The sequence below is a fragment of the Camellia sinensis genome, chromosome 2, assembly GCF_055761805.1.
Source record: "Camellia sinensis isolate YWXY chromosome 2, ASM5576180v1, whole genome shotgun sequence".
NCBI classification, from domain to species: Eukaryota; Viridiplantae; Streptophyta; class Magnoliopsida; order Ericales; family Theaceae; genus Camellia; species Camellia sinensis.
In genome coordinates this window covers 179,441,799-179,465,996 of record NC_138962.1, presented here as the reverse complement: position 1 = coordinate 179,465,996, position 24,198 = coordinate 179,441,799, and the positions used below count along the sequence as shown (strand labels likewise).

The following is a 24,198-nucleotide window of genomic DNA, read 5'->3' as shown; positions in this document are numbered from 1 at the left end:
ATATATCTTTAAATTTGAAATTGATTTTTTTTTCTTCTTCCAAATCTAATTATTAAAAAATAAATGAAATATTTTACTCTCAATACTTTTATTATTAGAGTTTTATTGATTTGCTTTTTTTTCCCCACATTTATCTTATTTTTTTGAAAACTCCTCCCTCCCTCTTCCTCTCTTAGAAGATTTTATTTGATTTCCTCTTTCCATAATTGTTAGAGTTTATCTTCAAATTTAAACCATCGAGTCTATCCGATTGAAAGTTATATATTATCCTTTTGCAATCATACTGATTAAGTGTTGCTACTTTTGTGATTAGAGTTTTATTGATTTGATTTCCCCCCCCCCCCCCAAAAAAAAAAAAAAAAAACACACACACACATTTATCTTATTGAAAACTCCTCCCTCCCCCTTCCTCTCTTAGAAGATTTTATTTGATATTCTTTTTCTAAAATTCTTAAGAGTTTTATCTTCAAATTTAAACTATTGAGTCTATCCGATTAAAAGTTATATATTATCCTTTCACGATCATGTTGATCAAGTGTTGCTACTTTTCTAATTGTGATTTTTGGATTTTCAATATTTTTGTGTTTTCCATGTATGCTATAAATCTATTCTTTCTCATTCAATTGATTTGCATGCGTGCTTGTTTGTATTACAGATTTTGTGTGTGTATTTATGCTACACTAAGGAAATGTTTTTTTCCCTTTTGGATTGGACATAAAGGAAAATAGTACAGCAAATTAGAGACAAGAAGCCTGAGAAACTTATCTCAAATCATAGTAGAAGAGGTGTCTCTCAATAGCACAATGGTTAGAAATGAAATGCAGAAACAACCAATAATTTTTTTCTCATTATGATGTGGCCTGAGCATTATTATTTATTTATTAAATGTCTAGTAAGATTTATATTTTATACGATAAATTTTGAATGAATATTACTATCTGTTCATTATGTTTCTTCTCATTGATGGTATACTTCTATTATTGAAATAGCTTGAATATACTTGCACAAAGACACAATTTTTGTATTTATTGATAAAATTACAGGTTTGATATGCATTAGAAATTTCAATAGTGCTCATATACATTAGATTTTTGGTAGAATGCAATTTTAATGGTGTTCATATAAATTGTCTTTTGGTTGTAGCATTGTTCCTGTTAGTCTTTGTTTTTTTTTCTTTTCTTTTGTTTTTTTTTTTTACAAGTCTTACTTTGAGATATGGTAGGAAATGTTTTTTAATGGTACTGCTGTGGATGATAGTATGAGTGCTCCAATCAAAATCTAATTTTTATTTTGTTTTACAAAATCCAAAATATAATATGTACATATTTGGTTTGAAAGATATTTTGTTTTGAAATGAAAACTCTACCATACTACACTACAAGAAATTTCACTTTTGGCAACTAAAATTTTAGTTGCCAAAAGTCTTATTTTAGTCGCCAATTACTTTTGACGACTAATATATTTGATCACCAGTTTGGTCGCCAATAGTTCGTCGGGGAAGACAACCGTCGACTAAAATTTTTTGATAGCCAAAAAGTGACATATTGGCGACTAAAACTTTAAGCGCCATATATTTTTACTTTTAGCGACTAAATTATTTGATAGCCAATTAAGCTTAAATATACATATATATATATATATTTAATTTTAGTGACTAAATTATTTAGTAGCCAATTGAGCATATATGCTTGGCCATTAATTATTTGATAGCTAAACGTTTCACTTTTTGAGAATTGACGACTAAAAATTTAGTAGTCAAAAGTTTTTTTTTACAATTGGCGACTAAAAGTTTAATAGCCAAAAGCTTCAATTTTTTTACAATTGGCGACTAAAGTTTTAGTAGCCAAAGTCAACATGTGATATTTGTTTAGTCACTAAAAAGTCTCATTAAGTTTTTATAAATTGTTCAGTAATATTTTTTGCGCCACCTGTAACTTGCGCATATACAAAATTATTCATTCATTCATTCGATTCTCAACCATTTGATAAAAATATTTCTCCACAACCTGTAGCATTCAATTTCCAACCATATACAAAACTTAACTATTAACTGTACATATCAAAGAAAATAAGAATCCATAAACATAGTATAATCCAACAAATACGTATACTATCTAAACCAACAATTAAAATCCAAATTAAACAAAATTTTACTAATAAAACATATCAGGTGTACATGTTTTCCATAAACAAAAATATAATGTAAATTACACCCGTACAAACATCATCAATCTGTCCCAAAAACATCACTGTATCCATGCCAAGATTGATGAACATCATCAATCTGTAACAAAAAAATAATATCCATTAACATTTTATTGAATAACATTCGCATTCACAATTATATAATAAATAAATAAATAAATTAGATACAACTTGAAAGTTATTATTTTCATGGAATCAATTACAAAATCATTTTATTTTTTAAGTAATTAGAAACTAAACAAAAACAGAAACAATGGTGATTAGGCTCATATGGAGTCAAAAGCTTTTAGGGGTAGCAATTTGCAATATCTCAGCAAGAATGTTATAAGAAATCCATTGGAAGGAGTCCTATGGATGTCCAAGTTGAAATTTTGGGAGGAAGCCCATGTTAGCAAGGAAGTCACATTGGTAGTCTTTTTATCAGAGAGCCCCATTGGTGCCAACCCAGCGGTGGGGCAGGATGTAATTTTTGAAACCTCAAAGGGTAATATGTAATTTAGCTAAACTTCAAGTGGGGTGTATGTAATTTGCCCATCAAAATAAACAAGTTTTCAAGTCCTAATATGACCATGAAAAAAAAAGAGAAGGAATGTTCCCAATATTTTCTTTTCCCAATTTTTTTATTATCCAATTGTTCTATTAAGGAGATCTACACCATCTCTACTTTTTGTATTTGCTTTATTATAGCTGAAATTTCATATTTGTCACGGGGAAGCTGTCCGTGACAACCACACGATGACTCGGGGCTGTTTTAGATTTTCGGCCCCAAAACGCTATTTTTCGATTAAGTTTAAGGCGTTTTCAACTCTAACTCCTAATCTACGGGTCCAAATTACATTCCGTCTATTGTCACAGGTCATATTTGTCACGGGGAAGCTGTCCCTGACAGCCACATGGTGGTTCGGGGACTGTTTTGAATTTTCGCCCCTGAAACGCCATTTTTCGACTAAGTTTAAAGCGTTTTTGGCTCTTAACTCCTAACCTAAGCGTGCTATTTACATTCCGTCTGTTATCACAGGTCATATTTGTCAAGGGGAAGCTGTCTGTGACAGCCACACGGTGGTTCGGGGGCTGTTTTGAATTTTCGCCCCAGGAAAGCCATTTTTAGACTAAGTTTAAAGCGCTTTCGGCTCTAACTCCCAACCTAAGCGTGCCATTTACATTCCGTTTGTTGTCACAGGTCGTATTTGTCACGGGGAAGCTGTCTGTGACAGCCACACGGTGGTTTCGGGACTTTTAAATTTTTGCCCCCGAAACGCCATTTTTTCGACTAAGTTTAAGGCGCTTTCGGCTCTAACTCCAAACCTATACGTGCTATTTACATTCCGCTTCTTGTCACGTCGTATTTGTCATGGGGAAGCTGTCTGTGACAGCCACACGATGGTTCGGGGGCTGTTTTGAATTTTTGCCCCCGGAACGCCATTTTTCGACTAAATTTAAGGCATTTTCGGCTCTAACTACCAACCTGCACGTGCTATTTACATTCTGTCTTTTGTCACAGGACGTATTTGTCATGGGGAAGCTGTCCGTGACAGCCACACAGTGGTTCGGGGGGGCTGTTTTGAATTTTTGCCCCTGGAACACCATTTTTCGACCAAGTTTAAGGCGTTTTCGGCTCTAACTCCCAACCTATGCGCATTATTTACATCCTGTCTATTGTCACAGGTCGTATTTGTCATGCGAAAGCTGTCCGTGACAGCCATACAGTGTTTCGGGGGCTGTTTTGAATTTTCTCCCTCTGAACGCCGTTTTTTTACTAAGTTTAAGGCGTTTTCGGCTCTAACTCCCAACATACGCGTGCTATTTACATCCCGTCTGTTGTCACAGGTCGTGTTTGTCATGGGAAAGCTGTCCATGACAACCACATGGTGGTTTGGGGCTGTTTTGAATTTTTGCCCCCAGAACTCCATTTTTCGACTAAGTTTAAGACGTTTTCGGCTCTAACTCCCAACCTACGCGTGCTATTTACATTCCGTCTTTTGTCACAGGTCGTTTTGTCATGGGGAAGCTGTCCGTGACAGCCACACGGTAGTTCGGGGGCTGTTTTGAATTTTCGCCTCCGGAACGCCATTTTTCGACCAAGTTTAAGGCATTTTCGAACTCCTAATCTACGGGTCCGAATTACATTCCGTCTATTGTCACAGGTCGTATTTGTCATGGGGAAGCAATCTGTGACAGCCATTTCGTCTTTTTTTACATAATTAATTAATTAGTTAACGAATTAATGTGTTATTTCGTTTCTCCTCTTATTTGTATAATGTCAAAACAATTCCAAGTTCTCCAAAACAATAATGTCAATATGTGAAGTATTTTTGTAGAACTTTTAGTATCATATAAATAAAATTCTTCTTACCAAATAGGGCAATTGCCATCTGAACCCTGCAATAGAGTTGTGAGTCGTAAAACCACGTAGAGGACAAAGGTGAGAAACTACCATTTAATACTACAAAAATAAAAATAAAAAAGAGTATGCGTAGTTTAGTCCCCATTGGATGTGGGTAGAGAGGTAGATTGAGTACAGACCCAACCTTTGGCATTATTTGTACAAAATGGCTACTTTCACAGAGATACTATGTTACAATATGTCAACACCACAATTCTGAACAATGAATTCATGAAGCATGTAATTCACTAGAATCAAATTTGTAACCTAGAAAATTGCTAGAAAACTTGGTGAAGTTGTTTGGGTCTACTTTAACATGATTTTCTCTTCCACAACCAAAATAACAAGCATTAGCTATAGGAAAACAGACCACCACACAAAGACACACACACACCCAAATAAGGCAGGTAGTAAAAGCAACCTTGCATGGTAGTTAGTGCAGGAAAAATATTTCTGAGAAATAAAAAGAAAGAAGCCACTCTTATTGTAGATATAGCATTAAAACCAAATACCTTAAACCACTATGTGTGTCTTTGCCTCAAAAAACCCAATTCACTTGCTGCCACAGAAGAGGAGGGTCTCTTGTCTTGGACCAATCTTCTACTTTGCAAGAATCTACTTCTCAATAATGACTTCAAAACAAGTACAACATAAAGCAGTCAAAAAGATTTCAATGCTTCATGGGCATAAATCCCAAACTTGTTAACATCATGGCTAAATGCCAAGCATGGAAACAAAGCATAAAACAGATATATATATGTGTGTATGTGTGTGTGTGTGTATGAATATTTTAATATAAAAAAGAAAAGACATAACTTGAATCATCTCGACAAGTAAACACGCATGATACACAACTTTCTCATAACATGCATTGAATAATAATTGTGATCTTTACACAGTATTCCTGTAGAATACAAAAAAGAAAAACTAATGAAACAATTTAAGAGAATAATTTGAAACATTCGAAGTCAAACTTAAATATATGAGGTATGAAACAGATCCAGCAATCACTACATACCAGAATGTTAGCACCAATACTAGTTCCAACAGCAAATAGAGGAGCCTTGGCATATTCATGATGAAGATAATGAATAACTTCACTTTTATGAATCCAACAAGTTAAAGTAGAGTTTTTCCCCTTTGAAATAATCCCACAAGATGTATAAATAGGTCCCTTACTAATCCTAGTTTAATCCTTAAAGTAAACCTTCAATCCAAATTCAACAAAAAGTAAGACAAACAATCCCAACCATACAAAAAAATTCAGATTATTTAATATGAGATTATATAGGTGTAGGAGTGATTGACACAAAGTTTAAAATAACTAAAGCCTAAATGGGTATCGAAACATGGAATTAGGAAATGGTACAAAAGATTGTATAGCAAAAACAAGTAATGTCAGCACAAACCTAAAGCAAAATCACCAGCCTAAATACTTTACCCCAGGCCTGCTAACCAATCCCCCTAATGCAAACTGACTTTTTGCAAGTTGAAAATAATATCATTAATTGAAAAATCCAAGGAGGGGCAAGATACTTTGATCCACATTGCAATCCTTAATTTAATAGTCTCACACAGCTCCCCAATTTACCAACAATTCCATTTTAAATTAATGAGCTCGTCAAAACAACTCGAGGAGCACAAGGACATTGCAGAAACAGAGTGCAACCAGTGTAATTTTTCAAAACAAAGTTGTGATTGACTTTTGGCAAAGGATTGAATTTGAATTGGTATTTATCTTTCTTGTGAAGAACTGGATTAAAAGATTATAACATGGTTCAATAATTCAAAGTCCTGTAATCACATTATTCTTTAGCAAAGCAGAATAACCTTGGTACAGCAGCAAGTAATATTAAAAAATGAAAACCAGGTTAACTGAATATTTCTGTTTGCACTAAATTCACTGAATTCAAGACAACATAGTTTTCTTCTGTTAATAGTAGACAACCAACAACACTTGATACATTATATTGATCTCAACTCTTAAAGGCCTCAAAACCATAGACTTACTGTATACCTTTGTTCATCACTATAGTGGGAGTTGTAGATAAATAAAAATCACCAAAACAAACCGATGCAAACTTAGCAAAGACCATAATATCATTATCAGATATGTAATTCATATGTGATTTAATGGAGCATGTCTAATCATGATATTATCAAATAGAAGAGGGAAAAAATCAAATTTTTTCGGAGGAAATCAATTTCTACCTGCTGGTATTGCTCATCCGAACCTTCCACTTGGACCGGCACCATGGAGCCATGCACGGGCATCTGAAAAGAGGCATAATTTCCACATCTACGAATCAAATTCACCAAAACACACAGAAAAGAAAAAAATAAATAAATAAAAAAAATCCACAAAATCAAAAACTTGTGATGAAGTATGCATACAAGTAACATTCGGATCGGAATCGATTGGATGATTGGAATTGGAAAGCCATTGCTTCGCATGCTCAACGCAGGGGATGTATAATGAATCCATCGATCCAAACTCTATGGCCTTAATCCAAACCCTAGGAGCAGATTAAGATTGTAAAATAAGAAGAAAAGAAGGAAGAGACGAAACAAAGAGAGAGGGGCTTCCGAGAGAGAGTTCTTCAATGGCGAATCAAGATCTGCAACTCTAAGGAGGAATTATCTGGGAGAGAGAGAGAGAGAGTACCTTCGTGATGTTCAGATATATCGACGGGTTGGATAGATAATACAATTTTGTGGATGGATCAGTCAAAATCAAAACTTAAATACGATAGATACATAACTATATGAATCGAAATCAGTCAAAACTTTAATCGGTAAAGAAAGCAAGCACAATGTCGAAGAAATCTACAAAAAATTGAACGAAGATTACGATATATATATATACATAACTATCTCTACATGTATCGAAATCAGTCAAAAACTTCAGTCGGAAAAGGACTGAATAACCTGAATGTCGATGGGAGGCGAGGCAATGGTGAGTTGTGGTGGCTATGTTCGACGGTGGAAGATTGACAGACACGGTGGTCGTGTGTGATGCTGAGATGAGGGCGGGGCGATTGATTCTGTGTGTGTGTGTGTGTGTGAGAGAGAGAGAGAGAGAGAGAGGGCGAGCAAGAGAGAAAGAACAGTGTGAAGACTAAGGTAGCATTTGGTAGAATTTTTTAAATATGATTTGATAATAGAGTCGTATTTTAAGTTTGTGAGTTTTGGAATTATGATTTGAGTGTGAAAAATTTGTTTGGTGAATGAGTTTTGAAAAGAGTATTAAATTGAGTGAGAATTTTTGATGTGACATATAATATCTAATACAAAAACTTACAACTCATAACCAAACACACAACTCAAAAATCTATTAAAAGCTCATAAAAAATTTTAAAAAAATCCGAAAATATTGTTTTATTAAACATAAAAAAAAAGGTGCCAATTGCAAAAAATAAATAATAAATAAATAAATTTGCCATGTTCCGGTTGACCGGCCAGTCAACCGGTCGGACGACTGGTTAAGCCAAATTTTAAAAAAAATTAATTGAAAATCCCGCCTGACACAGAGTTTTTTGTTTGTTGTGGAAATATAATTTGAAAACCCTATCCAAACATGGTATTAGAATGTGTGGGTAGAATTATAGTTTGAAAACCCTTCCGAACACAACCTAAATTTCCCACTAAAATTTTGAACACATTTGCCGACTAACTTTTAGTCACTGAACATAGATTTTTGGTGACTAAATTTTTAACAGCCAAAGATAAAAATTAATTTTTTAATTTTCATTCGGCGACTAAATAATTTTAAGTCAAAACCAACTATTTAGCAAGTAAAATTTTATTTAGTCGCTAAAAATAGATTTTTGCCACTAAATTTTTAGTTGTCAAAGATAAAAATTAATTTTTTATTTTTCATTCGGTGACTAAATAATTTTAGTAGTCAAAACTAACTATTTGGTGACAAATTTGTTTAGTCGTTGAAAATAGATTTTTGGCGACTAAATTTTTAGTCACCAAAGATAAAATGTAATTTTTTATTTTTGGAATTTTTAAAAATATTTAAGAGGCGCAACGTACAATAAAGGGAGATGGACTAGTTACTGTTTGGAATTTTTAAAAATAATTTTGAGTTTTCAATTTGTATTTTTATATTTTTAGTAATTTTTAAAAATATTTTAATCAATTTTTTAAAACTTTTTAGATCCATTTAATCTTGATATATTAAAAATTATAAAATTTATACAAAAATCTTAAAAAAAATTATTGAATACAATAAAATACAAAAATTTATTAAAATGTATTAAAAGAGGGCATGAAGATGATAAAGAGTTTTTTTTTTAGTAGGATAAGAGTTGTTAAAAAAATAAAATTAAATAAATAAATAAATAAATTATTTATAAGATAAGGGAAAATATTTATATATACAATAATGCTATATGTAAACTATAAAAGTGTACAAATAAACTCCTTAATTATAAAAATGTATCAATTGAACCCTCTAATAGAAGGGGTCAAAGTGAAACATATCAATAGTTTAGGGGATTTATTATATATTTTTATAGTTTAGGGGCAAAGTAATAGTTCTCAATTATTTAAGAGGTCTATTTATATGTTTGTATAATTTAAGGAATCAAAATGATATATATATATATTTTTTTTATAGTTTAAGAGATATGTAGTCAATAATCAGCCACGCTTGGAAGTGTTGATTTCAGTGGAGAAGTTAAAAAAAAAGTATTAGAAAGTTCAAAAAATTCAACTCAAGTCAAATTTTTTTTCCGTTCACTCTATTTTATACAATTTTTTTAGTAAAAAGTTAAAAAAGTCATTTTCAAACTTATTTATGTTTTCAATAATGTTACGCATACATAGGACCAAGCACAAAACCAAATACAGAAATTATTCATCTGAATGACCGGCTAGATGACCAAGCACTCGACCAGATGACAAGATGATAACCTCGGACGACAAGACGATAGTCGCGGTCAATAAGATGACAACTATGATTGACAAGATAATAGTTGTGGTCAACAACCTTGTCATCCGGTCAGCTATTTGGTCGGTCGTTTGGATGAACAGTTTGTGTCTGGTTCTGTATTTGGTTCTTTGTGTGCATATCATTATTGTTTTTTTTTTTTACCTCACATTTTAGTCAAAAAGTTACTAAAAAAATCGTTTCCCAAATGGGCCTTATATAAGCATGACTCTTCTAAAGGTTTAATCCTAAGGAGACATCATAAGTTCAATTCTCCCTAAAGGGAATTAAATTAGGAGAAAAACACAAGAATGGGGAGGTGAACTCTTATAAATGTCAATCTAATAAAATTATCTTACGATAGAAACTCCTATATAAAAGAAAACAAGTGAAACAAAATAAAGAATAAATTATACTGACCTTTTTGAGATTAAAAAAAAAATCTACAAATTTAACATAATTATATTGAGGGCTTTTTTAACAAGTTAAACCAAATAAAATTAATACAAAAAATATAAGGACACAAGGATAAGTAATGATAAAGTATACAATTAGTCGCCAAACATAAAAATTAAATTTTATTTCTCATTAGGCGACTTAAATCATTTTAGTAGCCAAAACTAACTATTTGGCGACTAACATTTTTTTTAGTCGTTGAAAATAGATTTTTGGTGACTAAATTTTTAGTCGCCAAAGAGAAAAAGTAATTTTTTATTTTTTAATCAGCAACTAAATAATTTTAATAGCTAAAACTAAATATTTGGCGACTAAAAAATTTCCCGACTAAAAAACAATGAGTAGCTAAATATTATACTTTTGTGATTAAAAAAGTTTTTGGTCATAGGAATGGCAACGGGGCGGGGTGGGGCGGGGCCGGGGATCACCCTCCCCGTCCCCGATCCCCGAAGACCAAAAAATCCCCGTCCCCGCCCCCGATCCCCGACGGGGACACCATCAACCCCCCCGCCCCCGCTCTCTAACGAGGATCGGGTTTCCCTAACCCCGAAAAATCCCCGACCTGTTTTTGTTTTTGTTTTTTTTTTTTAATTTTGTTCAACACAGAAACACAACAAATTTTTTTTTTTTAAATCTGTTTCTTCATGATCATCAACAATCATCAACTTAAAAATAAAAAACTTTAAAAAAAAATAATCTGAAACACAAACACACACACAAACATATCTATCATCATCTTCATCATCAACAACTTGAAAAATAAATAAATAAATAAATAGATCTGAGTGATGATGAACTGGTGATCAACAACAACTTGAAAAAAAAAACAAAAAACAGATCTGAGTGATGAAGTGGTGCTGCGACGGAGGAGGGAGTGCTTAAGCCGTATGCCGTCGTCTAGGTCAAACACCGGAGCTGCGACGGAGGCCGGATAGAAGTGGTGCTGCGACGGAGGAGGGAGTGATGTCGAAATCTGCGGCGGAGGACGGGCAGAGGCTGTGTTGTTCAGATCTGCGGTAGAGGATGTGGTGGTGGAGGATCGACGGACTGAGGCCGAACAGAGCCGCCGCGGCCATTCTTAGGGCTGTGGTTGCGGGGGTTCTGCGAGGAGAGAGAGGAGCCGCCGTGAGTGAGGGAGAGAGAGATGATGGCGATGTGATCCGTTGAGGAGGAGGAGAGATGTGAGGAATGGAGAGAGAGAGAGTAGATCTACTTTATGAGAGAGAGAGTAGATGGAGATGAAATCAAAAAAAGTCTAAATGAATAAATATATATATCTAAATGAATAAAAGATAGGAATGACCGGGGATATATAATATATATATAATATATATATCATTCGGGGGGACCAACGGGGCCGGGGCCGGGGCGGGCCGGGACTGAAACATGTGTCCCCGTCCCCGGCCCGAATATCATCGAGGATTTTTTTTTTATCACCATCCCCGGCCCGTCGGGGGTATTTTCGGGGAATAACCGTTATATTCGGGATCGGGGGGTCGGGTCCCCATCGGGCCGGTTTCAGATTGCCATCCCTATTTGGTCACCAATTCCACAACTTTTGGCGACTAAATTTTTTTTTAGTCACCAAAAGTGCATTTCGTTGTAGTGACTATACATGATTTCAATTGTTTTGTTTTTCTTTTTAGTTTTGTAATTTAAGATTAAAATTTAATTATTTTCATTACTTCATTAATTTCTTAGATTGCAAGAATCTATCAAATTTAATACTATATTTTGTTTATGATTTTAATGGATAAATAATTCAATAAAGAATAAAGTTTAAGATGGTTAAATGTATATTTTGGTTTGTAGTGTCCCACCAATAAGGTAATGCAAGTTTGCCGTTATATTAACAATGTATGTTAATTTTATTTTTATTTTATGTTATGAAAAATAAAATCAATCATTTTAAACATAATACAACTAATTTATCTTGGGCGGAGTAAGAGAAAATCAATTGATTTTATGTATATTATAAAATCATAATAGGTATTAAGTTATTTGTGCATAGTTTTACAAAACTTTTAAATTTACAAATAATACTCTATTTGGTTTGAGTTTTCAAAAATAATTTTCTGAGTTTTCAATTCATATTTTCATATTTTTAATGATTTTTTTAAAGCATTTTTATTTTTATTTTTTAGATCCACGTAATCTTGATATACTTTAAAAGTATAAAATTTGTACAAAAATATTTTGAAAAAATTATTGAATACAACAAATACGAAAATGTACTAAATTTTTTTATTTTTTGATTATTTTTTGATTTATTTATTTTTTTGTATTTGGTGAATATTTTTAGAGTTTTTCATAAATATTATACTATTTAAGTGCATCTAGATTAGATGTATTTAAAAAATAAAAAAACGTTAAGTATATATATATTTACCAAACTAGATTTTAGTTTTTTTTGAAAAAAAGTATTATATTATACTAAACAATTATTTTTTCAATTATATCTATTTAATCAAATTGATAGCATCTATTAAGAATTAAACAAAGGACAAAAACAGTCTATCCCAAAGGGAATGGATCTTTTAAAATGGGCATCAACCCCAGTCATTTTGAAGAGAATGAGTAAGACTTCTTTCCCCTTCAATTCCAGTCTAATTTCTAAAAAAATATTATTAATTAAATTAAATTGATACAATATGAAAAATTAAGATAAAATTGATCTAATTAAAACTATATTTTACCCTATATTTTTTAGTTCGATTCTCCTAATCAAGAGAAACAAATGCCACCTAACTATAGGTTGTTTTGGGAACTGATTATTTTAGTTGAATTTTTTATTTTTTATGAACGTACATTAAAAAGTAGAGAAAACAGTTAACACTTTTTTGTAGTGACTTTTTGACTATTTTAGCGCCAAAACAATTATGTATATGATCCTTTTTTCATGTTAAGGAAAAACTATTCAATGCTCCTAGAGTGTCATGTATTCAGACTCCTTCACTAATCATCATACGCCATGCCCTTTCATGTTTCAATCACCTGACACAAAATCATGAGTCTTCCTTTTTTCAACAATCACAATACGTGAAAACACCATATGGCCATTCTTCAAGAATACCCAATAACCACTCCGTGGCAAGACTACACAAATTTCTACACATATAGGTCGTGGCTCCATAGGATGAAAGGAATTAAAGTATGGTGTAATTGAGTGAGGAGATTACTAATGTACTAGTATTAGGTTAGAGATGTAGGATAAAAAATGTTACTGGATTAGTTATGCTAGAGATAGTATTAATATATAAAATTAATATTTTTAAGTTTTTAGTATTTTCAATATTATAATTATTATTTTTTTTTTTTTGGTTCTAAAAAATATAAATTTTGCTTAACACATTTAAAAATTCACTAAATATAAAAAAATATATTTATAAAAAAATTTAAGTATTTCTTTCACTAATAAATTATTTAAAACATAATAATATTAAAAATGGTCTTTTATTTTCAATTCAAAGGGATTGGATTAGCAAACCCAATTCCCCAATGGGTATGCTAATCCCATTCTTAGGGAGGATCGGTAGTCTAATTGAACTAATAGTCCTACAACATTTTAATACAACCAAATATGATTTTGATGACTCCACTAATTACTCTACTAACCGTATCTCCAATGGATTGCTAAAACACTTGCTATTGCCAAAATATGGCAACTTGGGCAAAGATGAGTTCTCCAATGGCATCCTATAGCAGCTGCCAAATTTGGTATTTGCCAAATCTTGTGTCAAAGTTAGCACAAGCTTTGGTAGCTACCAAATCTGCCAGCTCACCTAAAACCAGCTGCTTTCCTTCCTTCCCTCCCCTCTTCTCTCATCCTTTCCTAGAAAAAACTCCAAAACAAATAATTTAGAATTCACCAATTTGTTTAGGGTGAAGTACCAATAAATCCCAAAATGTGATCTTGTGTCCTTACTTTTTTTTTATGAATCCAAATGTCCCATTAAAGTGAAAATTATACAAAAAGGATAGTCACTTACATGTTTGGATTTAATTTTTTTGGGATAAAATGAGTTTCTCCAAATGTAAAATTACACATTTGGGCAATCTGCACTATAGAGGTTTTGGATTTTCCATCCTTCTGGAACAAATCTCACATTATGAACAAAAATGTAACACTCCAATAACTTAATACTCCAATGTAGCACACTAAAAAACTCTTTGGTGTGCTTTTCTCAAATGTAAGACTCCAATCAATGTAATCCCAAACATAACACTTTAGTGTAACACACACAAAACACCAAAAAACTCCCTCATGTACTTTTTTCAAATATAGCACTCACAGTTTGAAATTATACATTAGCTCAAAGCTTATTAATGCATTTTTATACTTCTTTTGGAATGGTTTGAAGAGTCCCACATCCTTTTTTTAGAGTGCTACAATAGATTGTTACATTTGAAAAAAGTACACTAATGAGGTTTTTTTTGTATTACATTGGAATGTTACACTAAGGAATTTTTTTGGAGTGTTGTATTGGAGTGTTGTATTGGAGTATTACGTTTGGAAAAAAAAACACTAAAGATTTTTTTTGGAGTATTACAGTTTGAAATTATACATTTGTCCAAATTTTATTAAGGAGTTTTTGTACTCTTTTTGAAATGTTTGAAAAATCTCATATTTCAAGTCATTTTTGTATTCTTTTGAAATATTTTTTAAATAAAAAAGATTCTCATAAAAATCATCCCAAATTTGATTCTCATAGATTATGTGCTTTCTAGCACAAAAGAAAAAAAGAGAATGAAACATAATAGAAACAAGGGTATATAACCGTAAATCTAATTTCCAAATAATATATTAAATCTATATTTCCAAAATCAATGAGCCTAATTGGTCTATAAGAAAATCCTTAGGAATAAATAGATCTTCATTCCTCAATATGAGATTTATAGATAAATTTTTCATTTGTTTATACAAGTTTAGCATTTTTTTTTTTTTTTTTTTTTTGCTAGCAAAATTCACCAAAACTTGCTCAACAGATCAGACAACAACAACAATCAAGTAATTTCAAACAAATTTGAAGCAATCTCAAACAAATTTCAAATAATCTTAACAAATCTCAAGAAATCTGAAGCGAATTTTAACCCAAAAAAATACCTGGATTTGAAGATGGTTGACGAATTTCAGATGATTTCAGCATTCTAAAGAGTCGGCTTCATCTTCTTCATTTTCCTCTTCTTCAGAAAGCCAATTTGGATGCTCTGAGTTTCATTTCAAGGGTTTCATCTTCTTCATGAAGTGATTTCAAGGGTTTCGACTTGATTCAATCAAGGGTTTCGGTTTATTTCATACATAGATCGAAGATACAATAGGGTTTCGATTTCAAGGGCTAGGGTTTAGAGAGAGAGATAGAACAGAGGGTTAGAGAAGATGAAGCCGAAATCCTATGTTCTATCGAATAATGCTTTGTGAACTGTGATCCTCATCAATTGATCTTCACCGAAGATGAAGAGAAAGATAAAGAAACATGGGCGTGGTTCTGGGATTGTGTGAGACAGAGATGGAGAGAAAGAGAAAGAAAGAGGGAAGTGGTTGTAGTGATGAAGATCTGGTGGTGGTGGTAGGGAAAAGATGAGGGAGAAAGATGAGAGATTGGAGATAGAGACGACTACTTGCCAACGAAAAGAGTGAATGAGGGAGAAAAAGCAAGGTGGCTGTGAGCCGTTGGATGTGAATGGTGGGGTGGATTTATATTTTTTGTTTTCTAAATTTTTTTATATTTGTGGTCGATTGTAAATATTTAATTTTTTTTTTTTTTTTAAGAAAGAATTTTAAAAAGATCATAAAAGACAAAAAGAAAAAGAAAAAAAGAAAAAAAAAATCACTCAAAAAATTATATCCAAACACCACCTTAAAAATAGGAGGAAAAGTTAATTGGGAATATGCCAAAATGGCATTGCAATATTAGAGTACCATTAGTATAATTTGATATTTTACTACTGTAGCATACTAAATTATAGTTTTGACAATGCTATTCTGACAATTAACATTAGAGATGCTCTAAGTTGGCAAAGCCGCCGCTTTAGGTTCCAAAAATTTGATTAAAAAAAAGTTTTAAAATTTTGTTAACTATTATGTTAGCTTATAAAAAAAAATCTTACTAGAATTTAACGATTTTCAACAAAATTCAGTTATGATTTAAAACTAATAGATGGTTGATGTGGTAAATTATTAAAACTAATAGATAGTTGCTTTTTATCGAAAGAAACCAAAAAACTTACTGATGTGGTGAATTCTTCGAAATTATTGAATGGTTATTTTTTAAATGTATAGATTATATATAAAATACGATTGATTATACTACTTACAGTTGTTATTTTCAAATTAAAATTTTTATATTCTTTAGCATCTTCTGGATACTTTTTCTCAATAAATTTTATTTATAAAAAAAAATCTTATCTTTGCTCAACTATGTTAAATGAAATATTAAATGGATTAGCAATTTTATCCATCAAAAATGATTTGCCTTATAAGTTGGATTATGCGAACTAGATTAGTAATTTTATAGCTAAAAATGCAAGAAGAATGATGTTTAAGTGATTTTTGTTATAGTTTGTTCATTTTTTATTGATACTTTAGTTTAGATTATTTTAATCATTTTTCTTATTGTAATGTATACTATGTTGAAAGGTCCTATGTTGAAAGTTCACTTTGTGTCTCAAAAAAGTTAGAGTTGACCCTGTTACAGGGTGATTATTCAGTAGTTCGTGAGTATGGTCACGTGATACTCTATGGTAGTATGATTGATGGAGACATTGGGGCATTAATTATTTGTATTGGTAATTGAGGAATATGAGGTGGTGAGGGAGTATGTTTACGTAATACTTTGAGAGTGCCTAATAATTTTCCCTGTCAAGATTATTTTGGGTAAAGTGAATGTATGTGGGGGTTTATATATGAAATGAATCTGAGCCATTAATGTAAAATTTTGGATAATTCTGAGTTTTTATGTTTAGGTCTGTAGCATTATTGGATTGAAAAAGTCTGAGTTCTAGATTTAACCACCTAGATTTTTTAGGGTGAGAGATTGTGTGGTGGATATTGAATTTGTGTAGTGTAAGATTCATGTACAAAATAGAGTGTAAAGACCCAAATAAAATAAAAATGTGGTGGAAAATTATTTGAAGGGGACTTGCTCACTTTTCGGTGGGGAAGTGTTTAAGAAAAATAAAATAAAATATAAGAGATAAGTGAGTGTTGGTGTGGGGCTATTAAAAAAAAAATGCTAGAGTGGGGTCAAAAGGGGTGGAATATGATGATGTTTTCGATGGTGAGAGATACAGAGTGTGAAGAAATATTTTTTTTTAGGGAGAAGAGATCAAGGCACATATGTTTTAAAAGATCCAAAAGCCATAACAACTCAATGAGCCTACTGAGTCAACTTCATCTGTGTCTTCTTCAGAAGAAGAAGAACAAGTGAGAGAGGAGAGTGAAGCGAAAACTCTGGTTTATGGGTTGAGATGGAACCCCAAAGGGAGCCTCAGATTAGTAGGTCCCGAGTTTCTCGATGGAGAGCAAGGAAGAGGATGTGAAGCTTAGAGCTAACAAGTTCACAGAGAGCCAACTGTAAATCAGAAAGCATTATAACGCAGCGGAAAAAATATTTAAATCATACCTTTAGATGATAGAACCTCGTGAGTAAATCACGTGCTATCTGAATCTGATCAATCAACCCAGCAATGGAGTGATATTACAGATGAATATCGCCCACACAAGTCACAGTGCAAAATGGCTCTTGATCGTTGTATTTTGGGAGAGAGTCAGTATATGGGTGAGAGACTCAGTATATGGGAAAAACATATGACATACGTTATTCTTCTCTTAATCACCCATATCCCATATTATATCGGATATATAAGATATCTATTCATATCAGTTATATCAGATATATAAGATATCTATATCATCTATCTATATCAGTTGATATGATAAATATAGATATCTTGAGTGGTTATCCAAATAGGTTTTGAATTCAAATTCAAACTTATTTGGATAAGGTTCAAAAGGTTCAAAGAAGGGTCACGCCTCATGGGCGCCTAATTTCTAACATCTCCCACTCGCACATGAGTTGGCATGACACTACCATATCTCTATCTCAATCTCCCAAAAAATAAACAATCTCATACTAGCCAATGCACCGTGCGACTACTGAGAACACATGTATGTGGGAGCTCTATACTAGAAACTCAAAATGAGCCAGCATAGAGACATCAACCCAAAAGGAACAAAAATAGTGTCTCATATACCCCAGACCCATCTAATTACACCGGTCCAAAAAAACATCTCTAATCCCTCAAAAAGAACATGTTTGACCCTCTTAATTCTTGTAATATATTCACACTCAATCCACCTCTCATACAGAGCGATGGGAGTTGCCGGCAATGAATATACAACAGTGGTGTAATACTAGATGATCTTCCCTTTGCCCTTATGTCATTTAGTTTAGGATTGACCGCTTTCCCAGTGATGTCCCTTAAGGCCGAATCATACATGACCACAGGCAACATACCAAAGTAGCAGAACATCAACCCTTACCTAATGACATAGTCAAAAGTCACAAAATGGTACATAAATGAAAGTCATATCAATAATGACATGTAAGACTCATACGGTGAGGAAACAGGGATCCATTCTCTCACCTCATTACTCGGTCGCCAAGTACATATAGTATGAATACATGCTACGGTGGAGTAACTCTTCCAAAAGAGTGACGTCATACTCGATACACCGTACAGATATTAGTCTAGTCGCTTTCTAGCGCCTAACCCGAATTCTCTATTTGCTCGCCTTCCAAGCGCCAAATGAGATCTCGCATCTGGCTAATCATAATAGGCACAACATGGAAAGTGGGTACTAACATCCATGTTTGGTCCTTAACACGACCTCATCTTGGTTGTAACCAAGGCGACATACATAGTGGATAATTTAAGCCCTTCTTGGCTCCAAATAAAAATAAACCACTAGTCTCATCCTTGCTCGCTCCCAAGCGCCAAAGGCGATTGCTTGTGCGAGTGAGCCAATCTTGCCTGCTGACATCATCATTTACTAATCATTATGACACAAACCATAATAGTGTCAACATCCCATCATCTCATAACAAATAAGTGATCGATTTTAAAAAAAACACAACCACAGTCTGCGCAATTCTAGATTCCAAGTATAAGCCTTATCAGCACCTCTTGCGATAAGCATATACAACGGAATCCACCATTTGCGCCTCACATGAAGTGGTTCAAGATCACTACCTCTTGCACAATTACCTCTCTAAAGATATTTTGGTGACCAATTTGCGTTCATTCTGGATGCGCCCAACTAGCGCATTGAATCTTACAAGGGGCAAATTTATATATTACTAGTAAAGCATTCTATCCACAGTTTAATGAGCAAGGTCAATGTCTAAACAACCCAGTTGACCATTTACCAAAGATAACACTTATCATGTCAAATACGCCCACATAGCGTACTTCAGGCTCCCACAACAACAAAAAATCAAGGAATATAGGTCATCTGTTTCTCCCAAAGACAATCCGATGATTCACTCAATAGCTAAGGCTCTGGTTTTTACCAATAGGTAAGCCAATGGATTTGCAATTTTGCATCTAGAATCATTCTAGGATATTCCTTATGTAAATCATCGAAGACAAACCAAGAATTTTCCCAAAACAATCCCTAAGGATTGTACATCCGAGCATATAAATTACATCACCCATGTCCATCATATCTAAAATAGAGGACTGCCCACCCTAGGTGGCGACAACCTTGTAAATACTTGGCTCATAATGACTAAGGAAAAACTTCTTTTGGACCATTGATCATGCCTCAGTGGTCTTCATCGATCATCGTTGGCCTATTATGGCTTGACGAAATCTAAGAATCACTATTTGGATAACTGTTTTAGGCTGTAAAAGATTTATTGGAACTAGCAACCTTTTTGCGCTCCTAACTTTTCACCATAAAAGCAGAAGGTAAATCCTTACGGATCTACTTATCCAATTCTTTAACGAGAAAGTTGGGTCACAATGTCCACAAATCAATGTTCCGAACTTATGTCAATCATAGCCTAAGTCAAAATAACCTCACTCCCCAGGAGGAAGTCTTCTCATGGCCTACACTTTCCTCAATGGTGCGACTTTTCAGTATCTAGCGAGCCTTATGCCTCAACAATGACTATCCAAATTACGCATAACTTTAAACAGTTTCGCGTCATAATGGAAAGTCAACCAAATTATAGAAATGGTTAATCCTCAAAGACTTTGTCTTAAACTGCGCAACATTAATCCACTTTCTAAAAATAGGGGACTAGAGCCTTTGGCATTATCCTATGCTCTTTATTATCTTGCGGAGCAATCATGAATGTTTCCTTTTCAATCACCCAGTGATGACGTGGAAAATTTTCACATTTGCTACCACGTAACTAAGAATATGGAGAATTCTTCTCTAATGGAGTAATCCATTAGTAGGCACATCGCTCCCATTGTCCCTAGGATATTGGAAATTTCTTTCCATTCTCAACTAGGCTACATAGGGCGCTATGCTTAGAATTCTCTATCTTATAGAGTTCCAAAAACTCTATTCACGTCACCTTTACTAAGAAAACTTTATGTGACTTAGTTACACTCCCACAAAGCTGCTTACCTATATGCACATGACCCGGAGGGTTTACATGATAGCATACAATAATGCACCACGTGACCCTATGTGTTTACAAGACAGCATACAATAATGCGCTATAGAACCCTAGGTCTTAACTTCGCAACCTTATGAGAAGTAAAATAAGGATAAGCTGCTTTGATGGTTACAGTTCGCCCATAAATGGCTCTCTGCTAACCCATTACTTAAATGGAGTGTAAAATCTGATATGAAGGGCACTTAGTTAGGGATATAGGCAACAAACTAAAGTGCAATTCCCAATTGGGAAACATTTTGCGCCATCATCCACCTAACATTAACAATACTTAATTCTTTATCTCTACTACACCATTATGTTGTTGAGTATTAGGAATAATCAATTTTCTAAGCATCCATTTCTCTTCACAGAGTTTTCTAAAATAACTCAAATAGATACTCGCCACCTTGGTCAAAACTAAAAACACGAAAGCTGTTATCTAATTGATCTCAACCTCATATGTGCTATGTCAAAAATCATCTCAAAACTTTTGACTTATGAGAGATCAAATAGTCTTGACTCAGATGCGTATCGTAATCTATAAATGTGTCGAGATTGAGACTTAGCTATCATGCCCTTACACATATCTAGTCACAAATATCATAGTGGACTAAATGCGCCAATACAAATGACCTTCTACGGCTTTTCTACTTACTTATGCGCAACCATTGCGAACAAAGTTACACATTCATCTGAGAGCAGGATGTCACAAGCGAGTGGGGCCCAAGAGGGCCTACTCAAAACTTCCATTCATCTTCTCATTAATGTGATTAAGTATGTTCATGACCAATGTTATAAACTAATTTCAATCATCCTAATGTGTGAGTTCTCGAAGACAAGTTTTAAAGGTTTATGCCCAACTAGGTAATGACTCACGACTAATTCATATTCACTAGATCATAAAAGGATGTCCTGGAGATATCAAGTGTGCCTAAGTCGCAAATTTAACTAGTAAGTGCTAATCCCCTGCACCTTTAAGTCAATTTTATTCTCCATACACTTTAATGCATCTAGTTGAAAGATGATGATACTCCTCTTGCCATATCTATTTTTCGCTTCATAGTTACTTGCAATTAATTCTATTATCCACAAGAAGGAGAGAATAAGCTATCAACTGTGACAGCTCCTGAAGTAACTTAAGCGCGAATTAGGCTAAAGAGTCTAATTCAACACAATGCTTTCACGAGCCATGCGTCAAATTCTTAGAGTCATAACAACCTTGTCGGCCTTGACCTTTTCATTACTATGCTACAACGTTTGCGCTTAGTGGTAAACGTTATTCAAAAAACGTTAGCCTAGCTAAGAAATCATACAAAGAAGCCCCTCCTCATGTCTCACACTCAAGTGTGAAAACAGTAAGTGTCCAGACTTAGACAAGTTGGCAATGCTAATAGATTTTGCAGCCACTAAGCGCTAATCTTTTCACTTAGTGTTAATAGATTTTGCAGCTTCTAAGCGCTAATCTTTTCACTTAGTGTTAATAGATTTTGCAGCTTCTAAGCGCTAATCTTTTAACTTCATGTGATATTTCAACGCACACTATTATAGTGCATGAAATTTTGCTCTATCCAGTCCCAATAATTGGGTAGAGAGCAAAACACTGCTCATACTGGTTACTCGTCTTACACTTAATGACTAATTTATTTAAGCTTGCATTTCTTGGATGACGTGACTCTTGAATGTTACTTTATCCAATGATGTAACATTATTTACAAGTCAAATTACAAAGTCAATCCACGCAGCTCATTAGTCAAGATCATATACAGATCTATTGAGGGCTTACTAATTTCATAACTCCAAAACTCGCCAACCAAAACTACGTAGCGTGCCACTAACCATAGCGCACACATTAGTTTTTATTATGCCAAACAAGGCAATAAAAACACGACGACTTTGAGTCATATTTCTTTACTTTGGCTCAATTAAGATTTGACCAAAAGTCTTCAAGACTTTTGCTCATCTAAATAATGGGATTAGATTGTTCACATTTGAACATCTCTACTAAGTCTAGGTCAACCAAATTAACTTCCATAAGCTAAATCAATATAGAGAGAAATTCGCATTGGGATTAATTTGATTAGCATAATATAATTTTGCCGCAAAAATCTAAATTAAATAGTGACAATATTACACAAGTCGCAAGATCGAAAATCCGCTATGCTCGTAATCATCTCTTGCGCCACAGGTGACAATTATTTAAAATTCAATTTAATTTATGCGCAAAATATTGATTTTCGGGAGTAAATCTACAAAGATTTCTCTCAACCGAACAACCTCCCACTAACTATGGCATGTCTAAAAGCATGATAAAATATTCTAATTCCATACAATAGCATCATAATGTAGATTCACAATCAACTCATGCTATGTCACAATTAATAATGGAATTTAAACAAATAACAATTGATCATGCTATTCTAATTACAACATATTAGAAACTCTAGGCAAAAAATAATAATATGCTGTATTTAATATTCAAATTATGCCATAACAGAAAGTATATCACTTCTGAAATTTTCTGAAATTTTCTGGTATTTTCTGGAATTTTAAATAACTAATAAACACACATAAAATTAGAAATAAATATTTCAGAATCTGATAAAATGCAATAACCATACCAGTAAATAGTAAACTACAACAATAGTCTACAATAAAAAATTCAGCCTCAGAAAATTAATCATGCAACACTAGATGCATTTTAAAGCAGAAATAATGAATTATTATTTCAGGAAAAATATTTTTTATTTTCATAAAATTTTGAAAATTTTACAAAAGATAGAAAATATAATTCTGAATCTAACAATACCAACTATGCTTAAAACGAAGCTATAACGAATTAATTATGACCATTTAACGTGATTCAGAATTCAAAACAGAACAAACAGCGCCTTAGTACCAGCAGCCAAGCCAGCTGAGCTGCGGAGAAAAAACGACATGGCTCAGCACGCGGCTCAGCGGCAGCTCAGAGATGGCTCGGCGGTGGCTCACACGCGGCTCAGCGCACGGTGCGTGGAAGCGCGTTTGAATTGGGTCTGGCGCGTGGAGGCGCGTGAAAGGGCGTGGCAGCGCGTGGAAGCCTCCCACGGCGTCAGGTGGCGCGTGAAGCCCACGCTCTGCCTTCCAGGTTGTTTTCTGGCTCGATTTTTGTACTGTCAGACTCCATTTTCCAAAATAAATACATTTATGGTCTCAAAAATGACATTTAATGGACATAAAAATGAGATGTATCACACTCTCAATCTAATTTTCATGCATATAATGTGTATGTATATTTGTATAAAATTATACACATATTTTATCGTATAAAAATAAGCACGAAAATACCCATATAGGCTCTGATACCAATGTAAATCAGAAAGCATTATAATGCAGCGGAAAAAATATTTAAATCATACTTTTAGATGATAGAACCTCGTGGGTAAATCTTGTGCTATCTAAATCTGATCAATCAACCCATCAATGGAGTGATATTACAGACGAATATCACCCACACAAGTCACAGTGCAAAATGGCTCTTGATTGTTGTATTTTGGGAGAGAGTC

At 33.5% G+C, this 24,198-nt stretch overlaps 1 protein-coding gene and 1 long non-coding RNA gene across 7 annotated transcripts in view; both read right to left on the bottom strand.

Annotated features, from left to right (window-relative positions):
- The window catches only part of LOC114282821 (uridine nucleosidase 1-like), a 237,610-nt gene that overhangs the window by 128,427 nt on the left and 84,985 nt on the right, over nucleotides 1-24,198 (bottom strand). The gene's annotated exons all lie outside the window — the stretch shown is intronic.
- On the bottom strand, nucleotides 2,032-15,695 carry LOC114281182 (uncharacterized). The gene is made up of 4 exons (XR_014353088.1): nucleotides 15,088-15,695; nucleotides 6,800-6,862; nucleotides 5,101-5,220; nucleotides 2,032-2,284 (listed from the first exon to the last, which is right to left on the bottom strand). It is a non-coding gene; the product is annotated as an uncharacterized LOC114281182 (long non-coding RNA).